Raw genomic sequence first — 17229 nt, 5'->3', positions numbered from 1 at the left:
AAATAATAAAATTAATAATTTAAAAAATAAAAAATTTTGTTTGAAATTTTAAGAAATTTTTAAAGTAGAAATCGAAAAATGCAACCCTGCATCAGCCGTCGATTGGGGATATTAGAGCAGGACAAATATACTTTTTTATATGACACTGCTGAATGAGCGCAACAGAGATGTATAATCACATGTATATGTACGTACGTGTGAGGGGAAAACTGGGTAGAATCTTCACGCGGCCTTTGGCAATCTACTCACGTGTTTTCCCACTTTACTACCTACTGATTCACTGGTTTCTTACCCGCTCATGGTAGGCAGGGTCGATCACGCACACACACATACAAATAGGCACAGTACCTACAAGGCTTCGAGTATGCATACAGTGGTGGGCGCCGACTTCTTGTGCGACAATATGTGCAATAAATGTTAAATACAAGGTGCTTTCGAAAGTAAACAGGACTTTTTTAATCTAGCGCCTCCCCGGGTGGCGCCATCTAGTATATGTCAACTGGTAGTGGCGTTAGAATCTGCTACTTTTATCGATTGTCCAGTGGGAATTTCATGACATTTCATTGATTGGAAGTGAAGTTATTGCGTTTTAAGTGTCAGTATGTCTCTGTTATCGGTGCGAAAATGAGCTTCGAACAAAGAGCCAACATTAAATTTTGCTTTAAGATTGGTAAAACTTTTACCAAAATGTTTCAATTAATGGAACAAGTTTATGGCGATGATTGTCTATCCCGTAGCAGAGTGCACGAGTGGTTTCAACGTTTTCAAAGTGGTCGTGAGAACATAAATGACGATCAACAAGTGGGCCAATCAAAATCCGTGATCACCGGAAATTCCATCGAAACTGTGCGTGAATTCATCAAAAATCAACCGAAGTCATCATTGAAATTCATGGAAATGGAATTGAACATCTCCAAAAAATCGATTTATCGCATTTTGGCCGAATATTTGGGCTTACGAAAGGTGTGTGTGTGGTTTGTTCCGCACAAATTGACTGACGACCAAAAATTGCTCAGAATTTAACATTCGACGGACGATTATTTGACCAAAAATCACATTTCAACCACTAACCACTCCCCGTATTCACCTGATATGGCACCATGCGACTTCTTCCTTTTCGGAACAATGCATTTGCCCATGAAAGGAAAGCGTTATGCAGACGTAGAGGCCATTCAAAATGCTTGCACCGGCATACTGGCGGCCATACCGGCCAACGAGTTAAAACACTCGTTCGACATGCTTTTGGACCGTGAAAAAAGCTGTATTGAAGCAGAAGGGGACTATTTTGAATAAAATAAATTGATTTTGCCGAAAAAACCATTTGTTCTGTTTTCTTTTTTAAGTCCTGTTTACTTTGGAACGCACCTTGTATTGAATTTGGACATTTTATGTTATGTTTACAAGTTATTATTATAATCAAATATTAAGTAGGGGAATATCCCAAATAACAAAATTTTACTATAAAATATTTAAATATGAATCTATTTGTCTCAGTATGAATTTTGCAGTTCAATCAGTACAGGAATATCCAAACTACCTTTATTGTCTCAGCATTAATGTAGTGTATGCTGATTCCGCCGAGTCCTGTGACTCAAATTCTTTGGTCGGCTTCTTTTGAGACAGCTGTTGGAAGCCTATAGATATCCTGGGTACCCTGACAAATCAAGAGTAACTATTTGTCTATTATCTAACAATTTATTACAATTTATTTTTGTTCAGAAAATATAAGAACCAAGGTGCTTCATCTTGACCCCCAATAAACAAGAGTTGATATATGAAATCATACAATCTTTCTGACAATTTTGCCAATAGAGATAAGAAAGATTAAGAAATCTTCTACCCACTCTTAGATTGGCAATAATAAAGCGGGTGTAGCCTTCTTCATACATCAATTATATATTCAGTGAAGGATATCGAATGTACTTCGAAATAATAACTCCACCGCCTTCCAGCAAACCAAGATCCTATAAAATGATATAGATTCCATGTTTTCATAGAGTCAATAAATTATTTTTTAAAAATTCCCGAAATATTTTCTAAGATCACTCTAAACCATTATAACCGTGCGATTCTGTACTGTGATACAGTCTCAAGTCTCTAAATTTGAGATTTTAAGTTAGAGACAATTATTGAGACTTGAGACGATTCTGCGATTCTGTAAGTGACAGTCACAAAATCTATTACGTTTCATTATTCAGAGAAGTTTTTACACTTGAATGAAAATAAATATGTCGATAACGAATATTAAATTTTCTGTAACATAGTCAAAAAACATAATTATCAATAAAAATAAAAATATATGTTGACTTTGTTTCCTAATATTTACGAAATTTATGTAAAATTGATTTATTTTTAACCTTTTCGTGTTTGAGTTGCTTACCAAATATAAAAAAACGACAATAGATTAATATCTATGATGATCTCTATTCAGTACATTCAAAATGACAGATAAGAGTTCTTTTTAGTTTTGTGATCTGCTAACTATCAGGTCTCAAATTTGAGGCAATATTTTGAGACTAACGCTAGAGACTGTTTAGTGAATAGTAACTGGTCACAAATTGAGACTTTACCTCAAAATGTCTCAAATAGAGACTAGAGACTGGTTACAGAATCCCGCTATAAGTCTGCTTCTATCCTTAAAACTAATATCTCGGGGTCAGTCGTTTTAATGCAATCCATGGGTTGCACGAATTAATTCATTCAGAAAATCGAAAAGGAATATTCTTTTGAATTTATACATTGCTTCGCGGGTATTTCTACAAGATCTGAAAGTGAGGTAGTATCTTGAATGGGTAATCAATGTTAGAAATATAATTTTTCATATCGCGTCTCAGAAATCACAAGACTGCTGGATTCCTTATGGATTAATTTATCAAAGCGCCGTGTTCAAACGGAACCAAATTTTTCTTTTACTATGAAATCTAGTCCGACGTGGAACTACTATAATATATTGGTATGGTTTGCCGAGAGATGGCGTATTCAGATTATTTCTCCATTGTTTCAATAATCCAAACATGCGTTGGAAAGATATTGTCCTTCTGCGTCTATTTTGGTGTAAGTTTATGGAGAACATGCTCAAGCCAAATGAACGTGCCAAAATGGTTTGCACGATTGAAAAGTGGTGATTTTGTCTTGGAAGACAATGATCTTCCTAAGTGGCCAAAGAAGTTGGAAAATAAGGAACTGGAAGCACTACTCAATGGAGATTGTCGTCAATTACAAGAAGAGTTCGCAGAGTCTTTGGGAGTCACTCAGGCAGCCATTTTAAAACGTTGAAAAACAGCCGTGTAATTGGTGTCATTGAAGAGTTCAAAGGCTTTGATAGATGATGTTGCGTGTCAGAAATGTTGCTTGAACGCTACAAAAAGAAGTTGATTTTCGAACGAATTGTGACTGGTGATAAAAGATGGATCTATCATTACCACATACCTAAAAGCAATTTTTTTTTAAAAACCTGACCAATCAGTAAAATTAACGGCAAGCCGAATATCCACGTCGCCAAGGCATTTTGGAGATGGCTAACGACATCGATTGTATAGCATGTGATTACATTCTTATTATTCTTATAACAACCCTGAGATTTATATTTTACTAAAAATTTGTAGTTTTATTAGGAACTCGACTGTATCTATATATATGTACATACATATGAATATACTCGTATTGCTCGAAATTGCATGCAAGCACTCTACTTCTACATAAAAACAAGCCGGGTCGCCGGGCACGTTTATGCCGCATGTGGCAAGTGTTGACATACTCACATTTATAGTTTTTTGTTTTTATTTTTATTCTCGCCTACTTTGTTTACGTTCTTACTTTCCAACTTGTGGCATTCGCATTTATGTTGCTCGTCTTTCGTGTAGCATTGGCGTAGTGACCTGCTGACAACGCTTTCCACAGTCCACGGGTGGTCGGCGACGTGTGCAAACAAACATGCTACTTGACTACGAGAAGTATATAAATTTGTACGTTCATGCGTTCGTGTACATCTGTGGCCGCGTGGCCGTCCATTTCATCGATGCATCTCAATTCGTGTGTGTCTGGCGCTGCCGCCGTCACTTCCAATGGCACGCGGTCAATGCAATGTCTTGGTCGACAACAACACGGCGCGCTACCACCAGTGCAACCCTTCGTTGACACACGGAGAGATGGCTGTGGCATATCTGTCCATTCCCGGTCTGCCCACCGTGGAGCCTCGGCCACCACCGTGTTCGTAAGGTTTTACCTTCATGCTGTTTATTTTTATTGTTATAATTTCCTCTCTCATTTTGTTTTTGTTATTGTTGGCTTTGTCGCTAATCGGATCATTGAACTTGAGTTCATAATTCAGTTTTTGTTTTCATTTTTACGTTATCCTTAACCTTTTTCATTATTTTTATTATGTTTCGTTATTGTTTTGACTAAGTTTCTGCATGAGAAGCGAAGCAAAAAAACAAATAAAAAATTACAATGAAAAGCAGAAATTACTTCGTCGGCAACATTTTTTGTCCGTGTTTCACCACCAAAATTTCAATTTTGTTTCGTTTTTTCGTCTTTGTTTTGGGCTTTTCGCTTAATTTCCTCGCGTTTTGTGATTTTGTTTTTAAGATTTCTGTGTTTTTGTGTAATCACTTTTTGTATCGCTTTCGTTAAAAAATGTGCTGATTTATTTTTATAAAATATAGTTTTGAGTTTCCTTATTTTTAGACTCTGCCGACGAGTCGTGCGGTGCACCCATATACATATACATATGTATGTATGTATATACACACAAACAAAGGCTCTCTGAGGGAGATCGAAGAAGTAGAAATACTTCTTTTGAAGTAAATTGAGATGAGGCAGATTGCATCATTAAATACATTCGTATAAGACCCTGAGCTTTAATGTAACTCCCGAGGATATACAAGAACCAATATTATATTAAATATATACTTTAGATTAGCTATCACTTATGGTTATTCCGAAACTCTACATTTATCTAAAATCACATAATATACAGGAAGTATACTACCGATCAGTGGTTCGGAATATCGCTCAGATCCGGAATAGATTGAATGGTCAATGGATAAAGGCGCTCTAATAGCAATGTGTTAAAGACCAGATGGAAGAAATGTATGTCAATGTCGTCGTATATCTCGTACAGATCATCGTTCCATCGAATGCGATATTCGCGGTGGCCAATGCGCAAAGGACCATAAATCTTTCGCAGAACTTTTCTCTCGAAAATTCTCAACGTCGACTCATCAGTTGATGTCATCGTCCAAGCCTCTGCATCATATAGCAGGACGGGAATTATGAGCGACTTATAGAGTATTGTTTTTGTTAGTCGAGAGAGGACTTTACTTTTCAGTTGCCTACTCAGTCTGAAGTAGCACCTGTTGGCAAAAGTTATCCTGCGTTGGATTTCTAGGCTGACATTGTTGGTGGTGTTTATGCTGGTTCCCAAATATACGCAACTATCTACAACTTCAAAGTTATGACGTGCTTTGCTTCCTTGTCCAGTCTGGAGAAAGCAGAAACTAACGGCGCGGGTGTTGAGGGCGATGATATCAATATCACGCCAGCAGCTGTACACTCTTATAAAAAATGGTACCTTCTCTGTTTAGTTCTGCAGCTCGAACTATTTTCTCCAGAAGCAGGTTGAAAAAGTCACACGATAGGGAATCGCCTTGTTTGAAACCTCGTTTGGTATCGAACGGCTCGGAGAGGTCCTTCCCGATTCTGACGGAACTTTTGGTGTTGCTCAACGTCAGCTTACACAGCCGTATCAGTTTTGCGGGAATACCAAATTCAGACATCGCGGCATAAAGGCAGCTCCTTTTCGTGCTGTCGAAAGCAGATTTGAAATCGACGAAGAGGTGGTGTGTGTGTGGATTCTTCTTTCACGGGTCTTTTCCAAGATTTGGCGCATGGTGAATATCTGGTCGGTTGTTGATAGGTCTGAAGCCACACTGATAAGGTCCAATCAGTTTGTTGACGGTGGGCTTTAATCTTTCACACAATACGCTCGATAGAACCTTATATGCGATGTTGAGGAGGCTAATCCCACGGTAGTTGGCGCAGATTGTGGGGTCACCTTTCTTATGGATTGGGCATAGCACACTTAAATTCCAATCGTTGGGCATGCTTTCGTCCGACCATATTTTACAAAGAAGCGGATGCATGCTCCTTATCAGTTCTCGGCCGCCGTGTTTGAATAGCTCGGCCCGCAATCCGTCGGCCCCTGCCGCTTTGCTGTTCTTCAGGCGGGCAATTGCTTTTCGAACTTCTTCATGGTCGGGTAATGGAACGTCTACTCCATCGTCATCGATTGGGGAATCGGGTTCTCCTTCTCCTGGTGTTGTGCGTTCTCTGCCATTCAGCAGGCTGGAGAAGTGTTCCCTTCGTAATTTAAGTATGCTCTGGGCATCAGTGACTAGATCACCTTTGGGGGTTCTACAAGAGTATGCTCCGGTCTTGAAACCTTCTGTAAGCCGCCGCATTTTTTCGTAGAATTTTCGAGCATTACCCCTGTCGGCCAGCTTATCAAGCTCTTCGTACTCATGCATTTCGACCTCTTTCTTTTTCTGTCGGCAAATGCGTCTCGCTTCCCTCTTCAACTCTCGGTATCTATCCCATCCCGCACGTGTTGTGGTCGATCATAACGTTGCGAGGTAGGCAGTCTGTTTTTTCTCCGCTGCGACACAGCACTCCTCGTCGTACCAGCTGTTCTTTTGCATTTTCCGAAGACCATTGGTTTCGGAAGCAGCTGTACATAAGGAATTTGAAATGCCGTCCCACAGTTCCCTTATACCGAGTTGTTGACGAGTACTCTCAGAGAGCAGGAGTGCAAGCCGAGTAGAAAATCGTTCGGCTGTCTGTTGTGATTGCAGCTTTTAGACGTCGAACCTTTCTTGTGTTTGTTGACGTGCGTTTTTTTGCTGCGCGAGAGGCGGGTGCGAATCTTTGCTGCAACAAGATGGTCGTCCAAGTCGATGTTAGGACCTCGGAGCGTACGCACGTCTAGAACACTGAAGACGTGTCTTCCGTCTATCACAACATAATCGATCTGGTTGTTGGCCTTTCGATCCGGAGACAGCCAGGTAGCTTGATGTATTTTCTTGTGCTGGAATCTAGTACCAGAGATAACTATATTTCGGGCCCCGGCGAAGTCGATCAGCCTCAACCCATTTGGGGATGTTTCGTCGTGGAGGCTGAATTTACCGACCGCCGTGCCAAATATACCTTCTTTGCCCACCCTGGCGTTAAAGTCGCCAAGCACGATTTTGACATCGTGGTGGGGGCAGCCCTCATAGGCGCGCTCCAAGCGCTCATAGAAGGCATCTTTGGTCACATCGTCCTTTTCTTCCGTCGGGGCGTGGGCGCAAATCAGCGATATGTTGAAAAACCTCGTTTTGATGAGGATTGTGGCTAGACATTCATTCACCGGAGTGAGTGATAGTACTCGGCGACGGAGTCTCTCTCCCACCACGAATCCCACACCAAACTTGCGCTCCTTTATATGGCCACTGTAGTAAATGCCCCAAGGACCTACACGTTCCTGTCCTTGTCCCGTCCATCGCATTTCTTGGACGGCGGTGATGTCAGCCTTTATTTTCACGAGGATATCAACCAGCTGGGCAGCGGCACCTTCCCAATTAAGGTACCGGACATTCCAGGTGCATGCCCTTAAATCGTAATCCTTATTTCGTTTGCCATGGTCGTCATCAAAAGGGGGGTCTCTCATCCGAGGCTTGTTGCTTCCTTTCATTGGGGGTGTTTTTTACGTGGCGGGTCGCAAACCCAGCGCACAACCCTATGTAGGGGATATTTCGCCTTCTCACTTTAGCTCGCCTTCAAACGGATGTTTTTAGGCTACCCAGAGGATACTTGGTCAAAGGCCGGAAGCCGTGAGCTGCTTGAGCCATGTGTAAAAGAATCGTTTCTGGCCACTCCCAAGTGAATGGCGATCAAACAACTATCCTCACTTGCGTGAACTTCTACACATGACTCCATCCTCCAATTTTCAGCTATATAGTAAATTCAGATTCTCCGATAATTTTCAACATACATACATATGTATATAGGAATCTCAAGTTTATACGTTTATACGTTTTAAACTTACGAAACAAATTCTGATGTTTATTCAGGTATAGAATTGGTTTTATTGTTCCAGAAAACTGTTTTGTTTGCTATATTAACTGACAACTTTCAATCACTTCGAAACGTCGTCTTTGATTGGTCATGCTCTAAATTTTGAGACCAAATCTAAAGTTTTGATATAAATTCAACATTTCCATGAGACTTTTGTTTGCAGCAAAAGTACAAGATCCTTTCCAAAGTAAACAGGACTTTTTGAATCTAGCGCCCCAGTGAGAATTTCATGACATTTCATTTATTGGAAGTGAAGTTATTGCGTTTTAAGTGTCAGTATGTTTGTGTTATCGGTGCGAAAATAAGCTTCGAACAAAGAGTCGACATTAAATTTTGTTTTAAAATTGGTAAAACTTTTACCGAAACGTTTCAATTGATGAAATAAGTTTATGGTGATGATTGCCTATCCCGTAGCAGAGTGTACGAGTGGTTTCAACGTTTCAAAGTGGTCGTGAGAACATAAATGACGATCAACATGTGGGCCAATCAAAATCCATGATCACCGGAAATTCCATCGAAACTGTGCGTAAATTCATCAAAATTCAGCCGAAATCATCATTGAAATTCATGGACATGGAATTGAACATCTCCAAAACATCGATTTATCACATTTTTGGTCGTCGGTCAATTTGGGCTTACGAAAGGTGAGTGCACGGTTTGTTGCGCACAAATTGACTGACGACCAAAAATTGCTTAGAATCCAACATTCGAAGGACATCATTAAAGAGGTAAAAAAGGGCAAAAACTTCCTTAAGAATATTGTGACTGGTGGTGTTTCCAATATGATCCCGAAACGAAACGCCAGAGTGCTGAATGGAAGGCACCGGACGAGCCGAAACCCAAAAAATTGCGCACGGAGAAGTCAAAAGTAAAGACAATGCTGATTTGTTTTTATGATTCCAAGGGTATTTTCCACAAAGAATTTGTTCCACCCGGCGTTGGCGTTTGTTGCACAATAATGCGCCGTCACATCGATCGTCGCTTGTGACCGATTATTTGACCAAAAATCACATTTTAATCATTAACCACTCTCTGTATTCATCGGATATTTCACCGTGCGACTTCTTCCTTTTCGGAACAATGCATTTGCCCATAAAAGGAAAGCGTTATGCAGACATAGAGGCCATTCAAAAGGCTTGCACCAGCATATTGGCGGCCATACCGGCCAGCTAGCTAAAACCCTCGTTCGACATGCTTTTGGACCGTGCAGGAAGCTGTATTGAAGCAGAAGGAGACTATTTTGAATAAAATAAATTGAGTTTGCCGAAAAAAAACATTTTTTCTGTTGTTTTTTTTAATTTTTTAGAATACGTGATAAAGCATTTAAGCTTAGGTCTATTATGCCCTTTCCTAAATCATAAAAACTCACCTACCCCCCGTTTATTGATAAAGTCCAATTTACTGCTGGGTGTTAGTGAAGCGATGTAATCCCATTTGGAAACATGGATTCCAAGGCCTTTAACCTGTCTCTGAAAACTGTTATGCAGTCAATTAGCAGGTGTTCTGGAGTTTCAGACTCCCCGTCGCAGAACCGGAAATTTGCGCAAGAAGTTAGCCCATATTGTATAAGTGCGTCATCAGCTTGCAGTGGCCAGTGTAGAATGCGACAAGTAGCCTGAATTTGTCCCTTAGGAGGTTGACTATACATATATATAAACCTGCTGAGGTTGTAACCCATAGCGCATGTCTTGGAGTTGTTGCCAATATTCCTCTGCATTTATATTCTTACGTACCTTTTTCCTACAATCTTGGAGTTTGTCCACCAGGGACAGTTGCGCCTGTTGGTGATCGCCTTTAGGGGGACAGCTGCAGTGGTACGGGTATATGATAGACTGTCCTGAACCCGTAAAATTTCTACCAGACTTAGACTTCTTAGATGGAGCTTAGATCCATATTTATAAAAGCTAAGCAATACCAAAGTTTATCTATTAACAAGTTCAGCGAATCATGGAGGTCTTGAAGGACAAAGCAATTTAAAAACTTTCCGAAATACTTTTTTTTATTGAAAGATGCTTTGTTTTGTTGTCTATATTTATTTGCCATTATATATTCACGTCAATAAACTATCGTTTTTGCAACGTTAGAGCCTTCGGTTTTGGATTATATCCACTTCCAAAGTCAATTTTTGTTTCATGGTTTTTATTATTTCTGGTTTGAAGTAAATATTTACATATGTAAGTATAACAACGAACATAAGTAGTAAAGTGTGTACGCAGAAGATTATTTGCAGTTCTATGCGAGTTCCTTTGTCCTGTTTCTTTGCTCTTAACAAACTCGTTTCGGTCATTGGCGTGTGATTTTTTTTGCATAAAGCAACATTTTTCTTGTTGTTTTATTTTTATTTCGTCTGTCTGAATTAATCCGGCCAGAAAGCTTACTTTACTCTTATGTCTAGAAGTTGTGTCTTGGGGCATCTGGCGGCGCTGTAAATTGATATTGAGGGTGGTTTTGAACATACTTTAGGAATTCTACACAAGTGGGTGATTTAATACATTTTTCGCATTCTTTGCGCTTTCAAGCAGCAGTTGTATTTATTGTTCTTCGACTGAAGTCAGCTTTTCATATAGTTAATTTTCATATATGTAAGTATTTATGCAGAGTTTATTTTTAACACTAATCATACCAAGCCTTAATATATACCTATTTCTACCATATCGGGTCAAATGACCCGACTGTATGTTTCATGCTTGAATGTATGAAATATGGATGTTAGGAAGGAAATAAAAATATAAAGAAAATTTGTTATAATTAAATAAAATAGTATGTTGTGCATTTCTATTATAAAAGCAAAAAATTAAAATTTTTAATTCATAGTTTAACGCATTTTTTACATATAAGTGTTTCCATTGTACATTTTCCGCAAACATATGTTTTACTTTTAGAGCAAATTTTGTTGGTTTTATTTTCTTTACAGTATCCTATTTGACATCTCATACGTTTATAAGCATCTGTAGTAGACTTAGGCAACGATCCTTTCGTATTTTTTCTTGTTTTTGTTGTTGCATTTATGACGTCTTTGCTATCGACGTCCGATGCTAACCAAAATTTGATTCCAAATTTATCCGGCTTCTTAGGCATGTATTGCGTAAATCTACATCGCACTTTAGTCGGAAATAGCTGTCGTCTATAGTAATATTTTCACCCGATTTGTAACAGTTTTGGCTGTTCTCAATGAAAATATCCCAAATTGCAAATACCAAAGCGAATTTATCTGTTTTCAAACGTTGGATCCGCTGACTTTTTTATTAAAACGAATAAATCTAAGAATTTCGGTAAAATTATTTCTGCTCATAGATTCAGAAAAAAATTTAGGCTCCCATATGTTATTCCACAAAAAGGAAATATTCAAATTATTTGCTCCATATGCAGCTAAATGCACCTAATTTTTTTTTTTAGATAAACTCCAATCGGAACCAAACACTCACGTTGCTTCTTCTATTGTGCATGTTCTTATATGGTTCATAATACGGTGGTCAATTATCAATGAAAATGCAGTACTAACTTTACCTCTCATTATATGGCGTTTTGCATATCCTGTTGGGCCTACTTTTTGCCTGAAAATGTTATGAAGTGGTGGGCTTCCAGGTGTGCCACCTATTTGTATTTCTTCCCAAACAGATCCATCAACTGCAATATTTTGTTCATTTATTTCTACTTCACTTTCTTCCGAACTTGAGAGTAATCTTATTCTTTTTCGGCCACTACATACATTCACAATATTTTCCTCTTCATCGTCAGTATCTGTAGAATCAAACTCATTTTTATTTGCAACCAATATATCTCCATTTTCAGAAAATTCATCTTCACTAATTTCTGACAACTCTTCGCCAATATTATTTATATCTTCTAAGAACTTGTACTGTCTTGTTTGCTTCGACATTTTTCTGGGTAAAAAATGATCTGTATTACTATAGCTATCAAAATAAAATATAAGCTAAAATACTTTAAATTTTTGCCACTTTTTCTTACACTAAAAATCTATTTTCAATCTAAAATTTGATATTTTCTTGAAATTATTCTGAGCTTTTTTCGTTGAACTACTTTACACAACAGTCTTTGGAAGAATGTGCAACTTACTGACTACAAATATGACTCGATAATCTCATAACACAGAAAAATTCTCTCCGGGTCAAATGACCCGTTGTGGTAGATATCGGTATACAACAAGGATTACTCAGAACAAACAAACAAAAAAAAACAAAACAAAAATATTTTTATAACTGTACATTAATTACCTAGAAAAAGTCATGAAGTCAAATGTGCAATCGCAATAAAATTATACGCGCATTTTCAATGCAAAAGTTCAAAATGGGTCATTTGACCCGTTATGGTATGTTTAGTGCTAATTTTTATACTCTCGCAACAAAGTTGCTAAGGAGAGTATTATAGTTTTGTTCACATAACGGTTGTTTGTAAGTCCTAAAACTAAAAGAGTCAGATATAGGGTTATATATACCAAAGTGATCAGGGTGACGAGTAGAGTTAAAATCCGGATGTCTGTCTGTCCGTCCGTCCGTCCGTGCAAGCTGTAACTTGAGTAAAAATTGAGATATCATGATGAAACTTGCTACACGTATTTCTTCGCTCCATAAGAAGGTTAAGTTCGAAGATGGGCCAAATCGCCCCACTGCCACGCCCACAAAATGGCGGAAACCGAAAACCTATAAAGTGTCATAACTAAGCCATAAATAAAGATATTAAAGTGAAATTTGGCACAAAGGATCGCATTAGGGAGGGGCATATTTGGAAGTAATTTTTTTGGAAAAGTGGGCGTGGCCCCGCCCCCTACTAAGTTTTTTATACATATCTCAGAAACTACTATAGCTATGTCAACCAAACTCTATAGAGTCGTTTCCTTCAGGCATTTCCATATACAGTTGAAAAATGGAAGATTAATGCTGTGTTTTACCTTGGTGTTATGAAGCGTCTTTTGTCACGCATTCGTCGTGCTCGACCACAATACCGTGAGGCAGGGTCCTGGCGCCTGTTGCACGATAATGCGCCGTGTCATCGGTCGACGCTTGTCACTGCTTTTGACAAAAAACTCCATATTAACCATTAATCACTCACCCTACTCACCTGATCTGGCACCCTGTGATTTTTACCCATTTGGAAAACTTCATTTGCCCATGAAAGGACACTGGTTTCAGGACATTTCAGCTATCCAAAAGGCGACGACCGATATTCTCAAGAGCATTCCGAAAAATGACCTTAAACACTCATTTGAAATGCGAATATCGAAGCACAAGGAAACTACTTTGAATAAAAAAATATAACTTTTGAAAAATATTAATTTTTTGTTGTTTTTTTAACAGTCCTGTTTCTTTTGCGACAGACCTTGTATATACTATACGTTTAAAAGAGAGTTACGAAGTAAACAAAATGCAGAATACAATACTAAAAAGGACATAAACGAAATTTTAAATGAAAAGAAAACATTGAACTTGCAAATGTATAATTGCTATAAGTGCGGGTAAATGAAAAATACACAATCCAAAAATGTGTAAAAAGCTGATTAATTGCATTTTATTTATTTATTTATTTTATTTTTATTAATTTTTTTTTATTTATTTTTTTTTTATTTATTTTTTTTTTGTATTTATTTTTTTTATTATGTTTTTTGTTTTGTTTAGAACGAAATTATTTATTTTTTATAATTATAAGGTGAAGTTGAACTTTGTGAATATTTTTTTAAATATTACGTGTACATATGTTTTGAAAATGACCATTTGTTTATGAATGTATTAGGGTTTTCACAAGTTTCATAAAGTTATAAGTTATAACGATTCGAAAACATAGCATTGAGAGTTGTAAACGTGTAAACTCATTTTTGTATGAAATCCAACAACAATGTTTTTATACAAGTGTAAAAATTTATAATTTTACGATTTTACGATGCTTTACGACGGGTTGTGAGTACCCCATATGTATTTTTGTAAGCATAATTTTATCTGCAAAATTAATTAGCAAAAAATTATTTGGAGGTTAGATTGTGCAGAAGGGACTAGAGGTTAGTACATACTATATATACATACATACGTCCATATATGTGTATACTTTTCAATTTCTCAATTTGATTTTTTATATTATTTTATATATGCCAGAGTCTTTATTTATATATGTACATACATACACTAGTGACTTATTTCAAAGGCCAACAATTTTTTATCAAAATACATAGGTTGGAATTACTTGTGGCTGTGTAACGGTACTTTCTGTTTATTTCGTTTCCCATCAATTATTTCTAGAATGTTGGCGTAATTGTTGAAATGAAATGATGATGAAGAAAGGGCAGAGAATGAGGGAAATACCCATTATCATGGACTACTTCAAAAACTCCAAACTAAAGAAAGAAAAGGCAAAATCTTAACCCGTTTCAACTAACTATTGGTATGTTACGCCCAGAAAAATACATTTAAAACTTCTAATGTAATTGAATGTTGCGCTTTCAGGTGCTGAAGATCGGAACCGATTCTGAAATCGTTTGAATTGTCTACTGGACACTTTTGAGCTCTTATCCAGATGATGAAAAGCATAGTATGGGGACTATAATCGAATCACTGCTATACTTAACTGTAATAATTGTGTATTTTGGGTTAAACTAAAGTCTTTCAGAATACTAAACAATAACCTTTTCCTCTGATCCAGACAAGCTTATCTTGATTTCGTTATGGCAAATTTAAGCGTTTCCTGTTTATTATATACATATAAATTTATATTTTTCTTATCATTCAATTTAATTTTCAAGTCGTTAAAAGTTTTAAATCGATTTCTATGAGCGTAAAGTACCAATATTCAGTAGAAAAGGGATAAAGTTTTGCTTTTTCTTCCTCTAGTTTAGGAGGAGGATGGAGTCATGTGTAGAAGTTCACGCAAGTGAGGAAAGTTCTCTGATCGCCATTCACTTGGGAGTGGCCAGAAACGATTCTTTCACACATGGCTCAAGCAGCTCACGACTTCCGGTCTTTGGCCAAGTATCCTCTGGGTAGCCTAAGAACATCCGTTCGAAGGCGAGCTAAATTGACTTCGCTGGGCCCCGAAATATGGTTATCTGTAGTACGTAAAGCGAGACGCATTTGTAGACAGAAGAAGAAAGAGGCCGAAATGCGTGAGTACGAAGAGCTTGATAAGCTGGCCGACAGGGGTAATGCTCGAAAATTCTACGAAAAAGTGCGGCGGCTTACAGAAGGTTTCAAGACCGGCGCATACTCTTGTAGAACCCCCAAAGGTGATCTAGTCACTGATGCCAAGAGCATACTTAAATTATGGAGGGAACACTTCTCCAGCCTGCTGAATGGCAGTGAACGCACAACACCTGGAGAAGGAGAACCCGATTCCCCAATCGATGTCGATGGAGCAGACGTTCCATTACCCGACTATGAAGAAGTTCGAATAGCAATTGCCCGCCTGAAGAACAGCAAAGCGGCAGGGACCGACGGATTGCCGGCCGAGCTATTCAAACACGGCGGCGAAGAACTTATAAGGTGCATGCATCAGCTTCTTTGTAAAATATGGTCGGACGAAAGCATGCCCAACGATTGGAATTTAAGTGTGCTATGCCCAATCCATAAAAAAGGAGACCCCACAATCTGCGCCAACCACCGTGGGATTAGCCTCCTCAACATCGCATATAAGGTTCTATCGAGCGTATTGTGTGAAAGATTAAAGCCCACCATCAACAAACTGATTGGACCTTATCAGTGCGGCTTTAGACCTGGCAAATCAACAACCGACCAGATATTCACCATGCGCCAAATCTTGGAAAAGACCCGTGAAAGGAGAATCGACACACACCACCTCTTCGTCGATTTCAAAGCTGCTTTCGACAGCACGAAAAGGAGCTGCCTTTATGCCGCGATGTCTGAATTTGGTATACCTGCAAAACTAATACGGCTGTGTAAACTGACGTTGAGCAACACCAAAAGCTCCATCAGGATCGGGAGGGACCTCTCCAAGCCGATCGATACCAAACGAGGTTTCAGACAAGGCGACTCCCTATCGTGCGACTTCTTCAACCTGCTTCTGGAGAAAATAGTTCGAGCTGCAGAACTAAATAGAGAAGGTACAATCTTTTATAAGAGTGTACAGCGCCTGGCGTATGCCGATGATATTGATATCATCGGCCTCAACACCCGCGCTGTTAGTTCTGCTTTCTCCAGACTGGACAAGGAAGCAAAGCACGTCACTGTTGACAGTCATAAATTTGAAGTTGTAGATAGTTTCGTATAATTGGGAACCAGCGTAAACACCACCAACAATGTCAGCCTAGAAATGCAGCGCAGGTCATGTTGTCCGGATGGACGGAAACACTCCAGCTCTTAAAGTATTCGACGCTGTACCCGCCGGGGGAAGCAGAGGAAGGGGAAGACCTCCACTCCATTGGAAGGACCAGGTGGAGAAGGACCTGGCTACGCTTGGAATATCCAATTGGCGCCACGTAGCGAAAAGAAGAAACGACTGGCGCGCTGTAGTTAACTCGGCTATAATCGCGTAAGCGGTGTCTACGCCAATTAAGAAGAAGAAGCTTAGGAAAAGACAAAGAAAACAGTACAAAGCAATATTTAAGCAATCAATAAAACCCAAAATCTTTTGATTTCATTCTGTGGGCGTTCGTAATTAATGAATTAAAAAAATAAACAAATATAAAAAATGATTTACGGAAAACGTGAACGTCAAAAATTAAGTAATTGAATTTAAAAGAAGAAAAAAGAGAAAACAAATTATAGTAAAAATAAATTATTTACACAAGCTTTATGTGTATGTAAGCCACGCTACAAAAAAAATACAACCGAAGGTTTTAAATCCATAAATAAAGAAAATACTCGAAACTACAAAGGAAAATTGTTTCATTTGGAGTTCGCACAGAGACATCATTTTAAGTAATTAAATAATAATATTAAAACAATTAAGCGCTCACAAATTACACGTTAAATTTTTAATCCCAACATCGGTATTAAAAGATAAAATTTTAATGTTTACTCTAACATTTTTTAGTTAAAAATTTCGAAACCCTGCTTATAAGACCTAATTTAAATAAGCTTCATTAGCTTTTTTCTAAAGGAATGGCTGGCAGTACAAAGGAGCCACAGCATTTTGCTTTGTTAGTAATACTAGTAA

General features: G+C 38.2%; 1 long non-coding RNA gene across 1 annotated transcript in view; it reads left to right on the top strand.

Moving 5' to 3' along the window:
* Nucleotides 1–14773, top strand: part of LOC120770337 — a 77909-nt gene extending 63136 nt beyond the window's left edge. Inside the window, exons 2-3 of the long non-coding RNA XR_005704929.1 lie at nucleotides 14361–14502; nucleotides 14565–14773. This is a non-coding gene — a long non-coding RNA (uncharacterized LOC120770337). The remainder of the gene's footprint in view (nucleotides 1–14360; nucleotides 14503–14564) is intronic.
* The last annotated feature ends 2456 nt before the right edge of the window (nucleotides 14774–17229 follow it).

This window comes from Bactrocera tryoni, chromosome 3, assembly GCF_016617805.1.
Source record: "Bactrocera tryoni isolate S06 chromosome 3, CSIRO_BtryS06_freeze2, whole genome shotgun sequence".
Taxonomy (NCBI): domain Eukaryota; kingdom Metazoa; phylum Arthropoda; class Insecta; order Diptera; family Tephritidae; genus Bactrocera; species Bactrocera tryoni.
Note: the sequence above shows the minus strand (reverse complement) of the source record. Positions and strands in the feature narration are given on the sequence as shown.